This window comes from Xenopus laevis, chromosome 5L, assembly GCF_017654675.1.
Source record: "Xenopus laevis strain J_2021 chromosome 5L, Xenopus_laevis_v10.1, whole genome shotgun sequence".
NCBI classification, from domain to species: Eukaryota; Metazoa; Chordata; class Amphibia; order Anura; family Pipidae; genus Xenopus; species Xenopus laevis.
In genome coordinates, this window is record NC_054379.1 from 23,802,100 (window position 1) to 23,813,337 (window position 11,238).

An 11,238-nucleotide genomic window follows, 5' to 3' on the forward strand; every position below is an offset into this window, starting at 1 on the left:
GCAATTTACACAATCTGATCTGCTCACTGGAAAAGCCTCTAATAAGTCGCCAGCTGCACAGCTGATTTTTACATCCAAATTTTTGCATATTTTAAAACACCTTAAGAGCAGTATACAGAAAATTGGCCTATCATTGCCATGGACAATAGCCTGTCTCTCTTTGAGGCTCGACCTCCCATTTTTGGCCATGGGAAAAACCATAACCTTAAGGATATCTTGGTGAAAACAGACTTTATTGACAAATCGCAGGTGACACATAATTGGCTGAGTGGACAGCAAAAATTGGACTGTTACCGGTATCCAGACTGCACTACATGTAGGTCTCTCCTTGTAGGCAAGGATTTCCCTCACCCACACACTGGCAAGCGCTTTAAAATACAACACAGACTCACATGCACCACATCATTTGTGGTGTATGTTGTAACGTGCCCATATGTGGCCTCTACTACGTGGGGAAAGCCACCACCTCATTACGCGACAGGATTGCGAATCATAGATCGGCAATCAGTAAAGCCATTAAAGAAAATTCTGCCAAACAACCTGTAGCGACACATTTTCTACAATTGGGACACAGTTTGCCTACCTTCCGGTGTATGGCAATAGACTTTCAGCCACCTTTGCCACATGGTGGCAACAGAGACCAGGCTCTCCTTAGGAGGGAAGCAAGATGGATACACCGACTGGATACTGTCACCCTCCGAGGACTTAATGAAACATTACCTCTGGGTTGCTTCATTTAAGCTCCATATGGACTATGCCCTTTCCTTTGCCTTTTTCATTAGATTTACTAATTGTTCCAAGACCCCTAGATTTTTGAATTTTGATGCTTATTTGTGTTTGGTTTTGCTTTCCTTGTGTTTTGGCTACACACTTCTAATGCCATCACTTTACTCCTAAAACCGTGGATGGTGGCATTTAGGGGACCCATGGCCGCGATTTTTGCCATATTGTATAATATTATTAGTGTCCCTGACCCCCATATCTTTCACGCTGCTTCTGTGATACTCTGATTGTTTTTAACCTTTTCTTCCCGTCTCTGTTCTCTCCCCATTCTCTGCCCCGCACATGTCATTAGCTATTGGATAGATGCCTGCTGCGGTTCGTATGTCCATAGGACAGTGCTATGTGGGTAGTGGCGGAAGTACCCATTATTCAGTGAAAGTCGGACAGGCTGTCTTTGCCCGCATATAATTAATATAAATAAGATGTGTAATGCCCTGTAAGCGCAGTGGGTACAGACTAGCCACTAACATGGCAGTCCTAAGGCCCCCACTGACGCTGCTGCGGCAACCCCAGAAGCTGGGTGATCCTAGCGCCACACTCTGACTCTGCGCTAACGAAATGATCTAAGCTGATACGGCTCTCTCTGTCAAGTCAGCCTGCGATAGCGTTACTTGGTTGCCCCGGTAACCCTTACTCGTTATTCGATTGGCGTACAGAAGCTCCAGAGCGCGGAGGCGCACACCCACCTCTAGATTGTCCTCCGATTGGACAGTGCAACTATTGCGGTGACTCTGATTGGTTTGCGGCTTACATCCAGGATAATAGCTTTATTCTGACACGGAGGCAACTTTCTTTTTCGGTTCTTTTTCGCTACTTTCTCTCCTACTTACCCCTCCTGCACTGCTGGACTAAATCAGCACACTCGATGCTCCAAACTATTTTCCCTCCTCCCACACTCCATAACATTGATCCCTACACTTTGTCACTGTATACGGTGGTTGCTTAGCAACAAATTTGGGCACCAAAAAACGGCCAGTGGGTTTAAATTCTGGGATGGGAATGGGTTTCTGGTTGTTTGTTTGTAATCTCCTGACGAAGATCCCTGTGGGGGATCGAAACGTTGAGTGGAATAAAACACAATTTTGACTGCAAAGAAAATCCTGTGAGTGCCGCTCTTCTTGCAAATATCTATTATCTCCGTGCTGGCACCCAGGTTGCTACAAAGTCAATGGAGTGCACCTTTGGACTTGGTATATATATATATATATATATATATATATATATATATATGTATATATGTAGCAAAAAGAGTCCGCACACACAGGACTCGAGTAAGTAAATAAATTTGTCGTTTATTCAACGTTTCGGCCCAGTCACATGAGCCGTCTTCAGGAAGTGAGACTTCCTGAAGACGGCTCATGTGACTGGGCCGAAACGTTGAATAAATGACAAATTTATTTACTTACTCGAGTCCTGTGTGTGCGGACTCTTTTTGCTACTTCCATACTATTGTTTCAACAGTTCCAGCACCTAGGCATCCATTTTGTGCTCTGTGTGCACCGACCCCACGGCTCTATATATATATTTGAACCAAAATGCAATAAGGTCCACACTCTCAGGACTTCTTAAAAGGAAAAAATGATTTATTATAGAAGTTACAGACTGACGTTTCGGCCTGGTCCCAGGCCTTTCTCAAAGTAACAATTCAATATTGAAAATGCATTTTATACACATGATAAGGCGGGAAAACAACAGTCTGATTGACGTGATGTAATCGTCAGCATTTAGCGACTGCCAATCAAACCAACTTTCATGGCTGTTGCTTAAATGGTTAATTTTTGTCAGTGTTGCTTAAATGGTTAATTTATCTAAACCCATTATAGGGAACCAAAAGGCTACTTTTAAATAACAGTTTAAAACAAAGTATATATATATTTGTATATTCAAAGCAGGCACATGTATCTCCAGCCAGCAGTGCTTCCGATGTAGATCAACTTTTTATATAAAGGGTAAATAATCCTGTTCTTTGTTTGGTGAAACTGTAGCTCTCCTGGGTGAGTTTGTAATAAATATGAACCAAAAACATATATGTCCTCACTGAGTCTGAGTCAGAATTATTTCCTTTCCTTTATATCATTTGTCTCCCCCCCACAGCACATTTCTGTAATTTACAAAATAAACAACTTCTTGTCAGCACATGAATTCTCTGCAGACCGGATGCCATTTGAGAATGTGTGACCGGGTTCTCTTTGCTCTGTCAGACCCAGCAACTGCATGCAGCCAGGAGAGTAATTGCTATTATATAGATAAATTTGACATTTTGGTGTTTTGCCCTCTAATACAGTGGCATCCAATTTTGTATGTAAAAATATGTAAAAAGAGCTGGGGAGCACCACAAACATACAAAATGTTTCTGGATAGGATAAAATAAGTGCTTTGATTCGCCATTTGGTTGCCCCTAAGTGGATTGGCAGCCTAAAAGAGACTCTGTTTGGCAGTACAAGCCTGGAATTTAAAAACAAGCACCTGCTTTGGGACAGTGCTATGTTAAAATAGGGAGAACTGAGTGGTATGAGAGGTGAGTAGAAAAGGGATAAAGCCCAGCAAAGAGTATTTTTTTAGGGTTTTACAGATGTAAATTAGGTGCACTGAATAAATGGACTTCTTTTCCATAGTAAATATGTTTGCACTGCCATCTAGTGGTCAGATTTAGTATTCTCCAGTACCAACAAATCTTTTATCATGGCTGGACTAATGCCCAGCCTACAGAATGGTTCCAACTTTTTTTTAAAAGGAGACATATAGGATAAATGAAAAAGACCCTCATTTTGTAGGCAATTATAAGTAATATATGGTGTTGCTTTTACATGGTGCTAAAAAATAACATTATCTTTAAAAATAGCCCCTTTATTGGAGCTCCCTATAGATGTTCACTGGTCCCTGTCCCTGTTTCAAATGAGGGGTGGGCATGTCCTAACAGTCCCTGCCAGAAGCACAGTAGGAGGGGGACAGCCAATCACAGCCCTGCAGTCACACAAGCACAGACAGGCTACAGTTCCCTATCAGGTCCTGCTAGCTGCTGATTATATATGCTGATTATATATTCAATAAATCAGCCTTAAACACCACTTTTTTTAAGCACGATTCTTCTACATGAGTATAACGCACAACATGTAACCGTGAGTCAAAATCATTTGTAACAAGAGTTGGGGAGCAACACAAGCATGAGAAATGTTCCTGGGGGTGCCAAATAAGTGCTGTGATTGGCTATTTGGTAGCCCCTATGTGGATTGGCAGTCTAAAAGAGACCCTCTTTGGCAGTACATTTGTTTTTTATTCAATCAAAACTTACCTCCAAACCTGGAATTCAAAGATAAGTTCCTGCTTAATAAGCACCATTTTGCTCATGAGCCACTGGTTGGGTATCACTGCACTAACTTAACCAGCATTCTGATTTCTCCTACAGCCCTTATCTGAGAAGCCTACAGACCGTACCAATAGATAAAAAAAGTCAACTTTGCTCTAAACAGGAGCTCAGTCCCCATAGGGGCTTCAGCCCCCAGTTTACTGGATATCCAGTCATGCCTCCCAGGCACTCTACCCTGTAACCATAATTTGGTCACTGTCTCTTTAAATCACAATTTACCCTTGGCAATCCAGGGGCTCTGAGTTCCTTTTGCATATGAAAAGTACTTGGAACTTGGATTTACAGCACAGTGCCTCCATCTAGGGAACACTGAGGAGTACACCTCAGGGAATTTCCACTAGGATAAATAAAACACAGTTTGCAAATGAAACAGATGTAAACTTTATTTAAACAGTAGTGAAAGAACATGGGCAATCTAAAACACAATACACTTCTGCACTGGGGACACATTGGACACTACCTAACTCACTTCTAGGTACCTGACTGTTTCTCCAACACAGTCATTTTTTTTATCAAAGTCCCAATCCTCTGGAAGCGGTTAATAACCACACAGTTCAGTTCAGGTAGCGCTACCTTTCCCAAAAGTACCTCTCCCTTTTGAACTTAGCAGCTGCTCCTACGTAGCAGGTAAATGCTCAAGACACACTGTCATCTAATTGGGGCTCCACGATTGTATCTTTGCCAGTTTCCTCCCTTGGGTGGCTCACTCACCGGGGTGCTGTCAGAGGCAATCACACTGGAGATTACAGGTAGCTCTGCAGCAGTATAATTCTCACCAGTGGCACCTTCCTCCTTTTCAGTCTCTAGCAGCTTGGCAGGGAACAGGATGGGCTCTCTCTGTACTTCCACAGATTCAACAGCTTGGACAGTTTGACAAGACTTAGTTCTGGCTGAATCTTTCACCAAACAACCTCTAGTAAACTCTGTCAGAGACCCTGTACAAAATGCTCCAAAGTCGGGCACTCCCTCTTTCCCAAGGAGGCACTGGGGTGTCTAGTCTATCGGACAACTCTCCAGCCTGTAACTGGACTGGATGATGTCACAGACAGAAAAACAGGAGAAGGATTTCTCTGATCCCCTACATTACGCTGACTGAAGTTCCCACTCTGGTTGGTGTTGCTGCCTGGGGAACTAAATCCAATCTCTTCATTCCCCATAACTGCTTATTTTCCTGAACGCCATTTTTAATGACTCACGCTTATACCAGGTGCTAGACCCATTACTTGATTTCCACTAAGGTGCTCCCAACCCTAAGCCCTGATGGGGTGCCCTTCAGCTGTGATGTCAGATTCCACAACTGTATCTGCCCCACTTCATGAGAGCAAACAGGGAGAACTAAGGAGTTCCCTTCACTTTTATAGACTAGGGCAATGCCCATAATACCATGATGGGGTCAGCAGGGCTACACAGGGTATGGGTTACACGCCAAGGCATTACCTACAGTCAGGGAGGTTATATATACAGTACTACTTTCTATATGTGCATAGGCAGTTCTGTATAGAATTATAATGCATTAATAGTACAGACAGGGAAATAAACCTTGTAATAAATAACTAAATAACTCTGTGTGAGATAGGATGAAAGCCTGTTTGTGCACAATAGTTCCATTCTGTTTGTAGGAAGGCAAATTATTTCATACATGCAGTGATTTAGCAGATAATATAATTAGACAATTACTGTATAATACACCAACTCTCAAATATAAAGAAGCTCAGGCCCTGAAACTTTCTCCAGTTTATGCTCTTTCTCTGGCCAGTAGAGGGAGTTGCTGCTTCATCTTAGAATGAATTTATACAGCTCTTATACAGATCATATTGCACCCAACTAATCCTTAGCTTTCCACCTCCCTGCCCCAGGGTGCCTTGCAGAGAAGCACAGCTCATGGGAAAGAAATAGCTGGGGGAAGATCTGAATAACAGACACTAGACGTATATTTTAAAGGGTACATATGCAAAATGCAAATGTGCACTAAAATCGCGTCACGTTTCTTTCATGCCAACTGGTATTCCCCAACCCACTTCAGGGGGTGCTGCCATGCTGCCAATGTCTCCCCTACAAACAGCTTCCTCCTCTCTCTATTACAAGAACAGCCGTTAGAGATTAATGGATCTGGAACCAATCAAATAAGTTCTACCACCAGTCCTAATCCAGAGAGAAAAGGGAGATATTGGTTTAAAGGGAAATGTCACCTAAACACATTTATTTTTCCTAATGAAAGAAAATGTAATTTTAATCTCCTTTCCAATAGCCATGTATTCCTTATTCTCATTGGGTTTATAGTTATGTGTAACTGTCATTGTGTCTGTCTATTTAGTGAGAGAATGATAAAGGCCAGATCATCCCATAAAAGAATACAGAGCAATTCAGTACAATATGTAAATGATAGGCACTTGCTGTCAGGGTTCTGTATGTCCCTTTATCTCTTGTGTTTATCTGGAGTTTGAGCAGCCAATCTGTGCAGGACTGAGGCATCCGCCCACTCAGCAAATGTCTCCTCACCGCTGGGTCTGTGTAGGTGGCACTGATCCAAAAAGTGAATATCCATATTACATAGCAGCTGTTCCCCTTTCCCAATGGCCTCTTGTTTCATTTTCTCTCTCTGACTACAGGAAAAGTGGACAAAAGAATAAATAAAAATAAAAACACAGTTTTTTCTATTTAGAAGTGACTATTTTGGTCCTGGGCATTTCCACTGGCACCTGAATCTGCAACAATGCCTGTATTGAAGCAGGGTGGGTTCTTCCCATGAGCCCTTAGGAAATCTCAGATGTTTAGAATTTCCCAGCACCTCCTTCTTCTCACTATCCTGTCTCACTGTCTCCATCTTGCCCTACTGTATCCATATTGTCCTACTGTCTCCATCTTGTCTTACTGTCTCCATCTTATCCCACTGTCTCTATTTTACCCTAATGTCTCCATCTCAAATTGTTTTTGTTTCTTATTTCAGTCCCATTTTTACTATATTTTTGACAGTGGACGGATAGCAGCCCAGCATCACGATAAGGAGGGATAAATACTCTGTATATCTATAAGTGCTAATAGCAGTTTGGATTAACTGTAGCTAATAGCTTACTTGGCATTTAAGTGGCTGATACAGAGAAATTTCCTTTCATGAATCAGTAAACACAGATCATTCAGATTTCAGTTCTATAAATATAAGAAATGATCTCAAACTGCACACAATGGGAGCGTCACTTGGACTCACACTGTGCAGGAACTTAGAGACACAAACAAACTCCTCTCACGGCTCTTCTCAGAGATTCTTTGAAGTCAAAATGAGAACGCTAGAGATTTCACGTTTCCTCGAATGCTTCATTACATTTTGAGCGGAAATGTAATTTTTGGAATCCAACAAATTCCCTGAATTCTCCCAGCTCTGTTGTTACTATTCCCTGTGGGTCTAAGCTTCCCGGAATTCTCACCCTTTTGGACAATCTCAGGAACAGCCGGGAGTCCAATTGTAACTGCGTTCAGAAGGAACAACTGATCCATCTCAGCAGGGGGTCAGTTCAGAGGAAGAAGTGTCCTGTTTATCCAGAAATTGGGCTTTCATCTGATGCTAAAATAACTTGCAGCTGCCTCTCACCCATGAACTGATTATTAACTCTAGCTAGGATTATTGGGTACATCCAGGGATCCAGGGGGCTGTACTAAGGGTCCCTTAGTTACATAGAAAGAAAAAAGACCAAAGTCCATCAAATTCAATCCTCCCAAATGAACCCTAGTGCATATATATATATATATATGTAAAAAAATATCACTTTATACACTCATATATAAAACTATATATACTGTATAGCGATAGTTTTACTGTAGATCTTGAGACGACAATAGCCTTGGTTATTATGCTTGTCCAATTAATCATCCAAGTCCCTTTTAAAAGCATTAGTAGAATCTTTCTGCCCTCACTATGAAGAACCCTCTATGCGGCTATTGTTAGACAACTTATCCACAAAAATTCCCAAATCTTTCTCAGTTAAGGATACCCCCATTGCACTAACATTTAGTGCATAACTCACATTTATATTATTTCTACCCCAGTGCATATCAACATTGTTTATCAACAATTTTCCAGTTTAGTCAAATCTTTCTGAAAAGTGGCAGAATCTTGCATGGAACTTAAAGTTTTGCACAATTTAGTATCATCAACAAAAGTAGAGACAGTATTTACAGTGCCCATCTCTGGGTCATTAATTAACAAATTGCCCCAGTGAGCTTACAGTCTTAGGTCCCGGCTACCGCATTGTCATCAGTCCCTGCCCCAGTGAGTTTATAATCTAAGGTCCCCATCACATCCCCACTTGAACCAGTGGAGTTTACAAAAAAGGCCCCAATCACATTCACAAACCAAGAGTGCAATGCAGAGAGTCAAAAAGCCAAAAAACACACTGATGCATTTACTGGCTATTCATGAAACTGACCCCCTATATGTGGATACCTTTATTTGTTGAACTAATAAGAGGCACCTGCCCCCATGAACTACAGCTTTCAGCACTGGCCAAAAATATTCAGCACTCAAAAATATTTCTGCCTTTAGTTTGGTAATGATGTTAAGCAAGGAACCAGCATGTAAATGTGTCTCTTTAGGACGTGATCTTATTAGCTGGGTCATTGGGGGGCAGAATAATCCAGTGCTAGGTCAAGTTGTGAAAGTGACATTGACAAACCGCAATTTATCAGCACTCACCCCCCACAAGGTAATGAGCGCATGTGCGGGGGCACCGAGACTCCCTCTAATTTCCTAATTATCTTGGCTGCTCAAAAAATTTGGCACTTTTAAAAAATTGGTGTTCACATATCAGAATAACTGCAATAACACCTAGTTAGGGAGCTATTGCTACTGCGCCAAGCAAAGCGAAATTGCGCTAGCGTTGCCTAATTTGCATACGGCGGGAAGTTAAAGTTCAGTGGACGTATATGTTGCAGCAAATACATTACACTACACAAGCCCGGGAAACCTTAATAAAAGAAAATAAAGTTGTTATATTGCCCTACATATGAGCCCAGTGTATAGTTTATATGCCATATGTTAGGAAATGTAGGGGGGAAGCCCATTACACCCAAAAAAATTTATGCTAAAGATGCTAGCGTTTTTTGGGACTTAGAAACATTTTCAGCTATTTTTTTAGGAAGACCTATCTACTCTATTGCACTTTGCCTTGTCTAAGGTGGCGAAGGCAAGTCTGGCGCAAGAGGTAACGCTCAGTAAAATCTGCATTTTAGGGAATTTGCATAGTTACATCCATTCGCCAGAGCGCAAATTTGCCAGGTGTTAGGGAGCGAAGTACCAATAGAGTCTATCTCCTTCACTAGCAAAGTTATGCTGGCGAACGTTAGTAAATCGGCGAAGTACCGAAATGACGTCACGCTGACGAATTTTCGCCCGCGTTAGTCACTTCGCCCTTTAGTAAATTTGCCCCATAGGGAGAAGTGGGTGGGAGGGAAGATAAAACCTTCTTTCAGATTGCCCCTGCACAGAATTCCTATAGTGATTCATACAATTCTAAGATAACGGAGATGAGACGTTCTTAATACTGGAAATATAGCTGTAAACAATTTTAAATGCATTATAAAAATTCTAGCACCTGAGATTATTTCTGCTAGAGAACTGCTGGGAGGGAAACTTCATTAAGGGGAGACTATTAACCAACCATTAAGTTGTTGTTGCCTGTTGGTTGATGAGGATTTGACCTCTGAGGATGAGGAAACTGGGGAGATGGCACAAAGCAGATGTGAAAGGAACTCAGCCCAACATTCAGACTTAATTGGGTACCACAAAGATAGTGGAGGGCTCTTTCCATGCACGCCCCTGTTCCCTAGCAAGCCAAGTCCTTGAGGCAGTTCCAATTTCTGCTCTCACTTTTTAAAAAAGCTGCTTGCACATGTTCCAGCTGCAATCATTCCACTCATTAACCTCAGAAGTGTATGGGCACGCTATTGTTATGTTTCTCTTTACAGACAGCACTCCAAATTCTTAATTAAAATTCGCCTTTATTTATTTCATCTTGGGGCAGCATATGCATGCAACGTTTCGAGTGGCACTCCACTCTTTATCAAGCATAATGAGGCACATGACCTTATATAGCATGGGGAATACTGACCCCTAGCTGTCATCAAAGGTTGTATTATTCAATTTTGTACAATTTAAAGTCCAAGTGGGACATTCACTAAGATTCGTAGTTGTGCCAGGCGTAACTTCGCCGCACTTCGCCAGGCGTAGTTTCGCCAGCGCTCCGCAAATTCACTAAAATCCAAAGTTGCGCTCAGGGGTAGCGTAAGGTTGCGAAGTTGTGCTAGCGTTGATTCGCTAAGTGAAGTTACGTTAGCGATGGTTAATTTGCATACGGCGCCAAATTCAAATTTCAATGGAGGAATATGTAGCAGCACTACAAATGGCTGGGAAACCTTCAAAACATCATATAAAATTTTTATTTTGCCCTACACATGTGCACACTGTATAGTTAAGTTGCCATGAGTTAGGAAATGTAGGGGGGAAGGAGGCAAGCCCCAAAAAAAATTTCGATCTTTTTCAGCCTATCACCCATAATATTGAAAAAACGCCAGCGTTTTTTGGGATTTAGAAATTTTTTTAACTTTTTTTGAAGAAATCCCTTTCTACTCTATTGCGCTTCGCCTGGTCTGAGGTGGCAAAGGAAGTCTAGCGTAAAAGGTAGCGTTCAGAACAATGCGCGCGTTAGTGAATTTGCGTAGTTACGTCCATTGCACAAATTCGCCAGGCGTAAGGGTGCGAAGTTACACTAGCGAAGTTACGCCAGCGTCCGTTAGTGAATTTGCGAAGTAACGAAAATGCCCAATGCTAGCGAATTGACGCTAGCGTTAGGTGCTTCGGCACATAGTGAATTTGCCCCTAAATATAGCATAATACGTACAATATATGTGTTCACAGTATTTGACATTTAGATCCCAGGGCATCAAATAGAGACTATAATATAATGCGCATTATTTAACTCTATAGCATGGTTATAGCAACCACTTATCTGGGTATCCACATGTCCAAAAGATATTAGCATATATTCTTGCAGATAAATTGTTTCTGTGCCAACCTATAAAACATAAAATCAGTATAA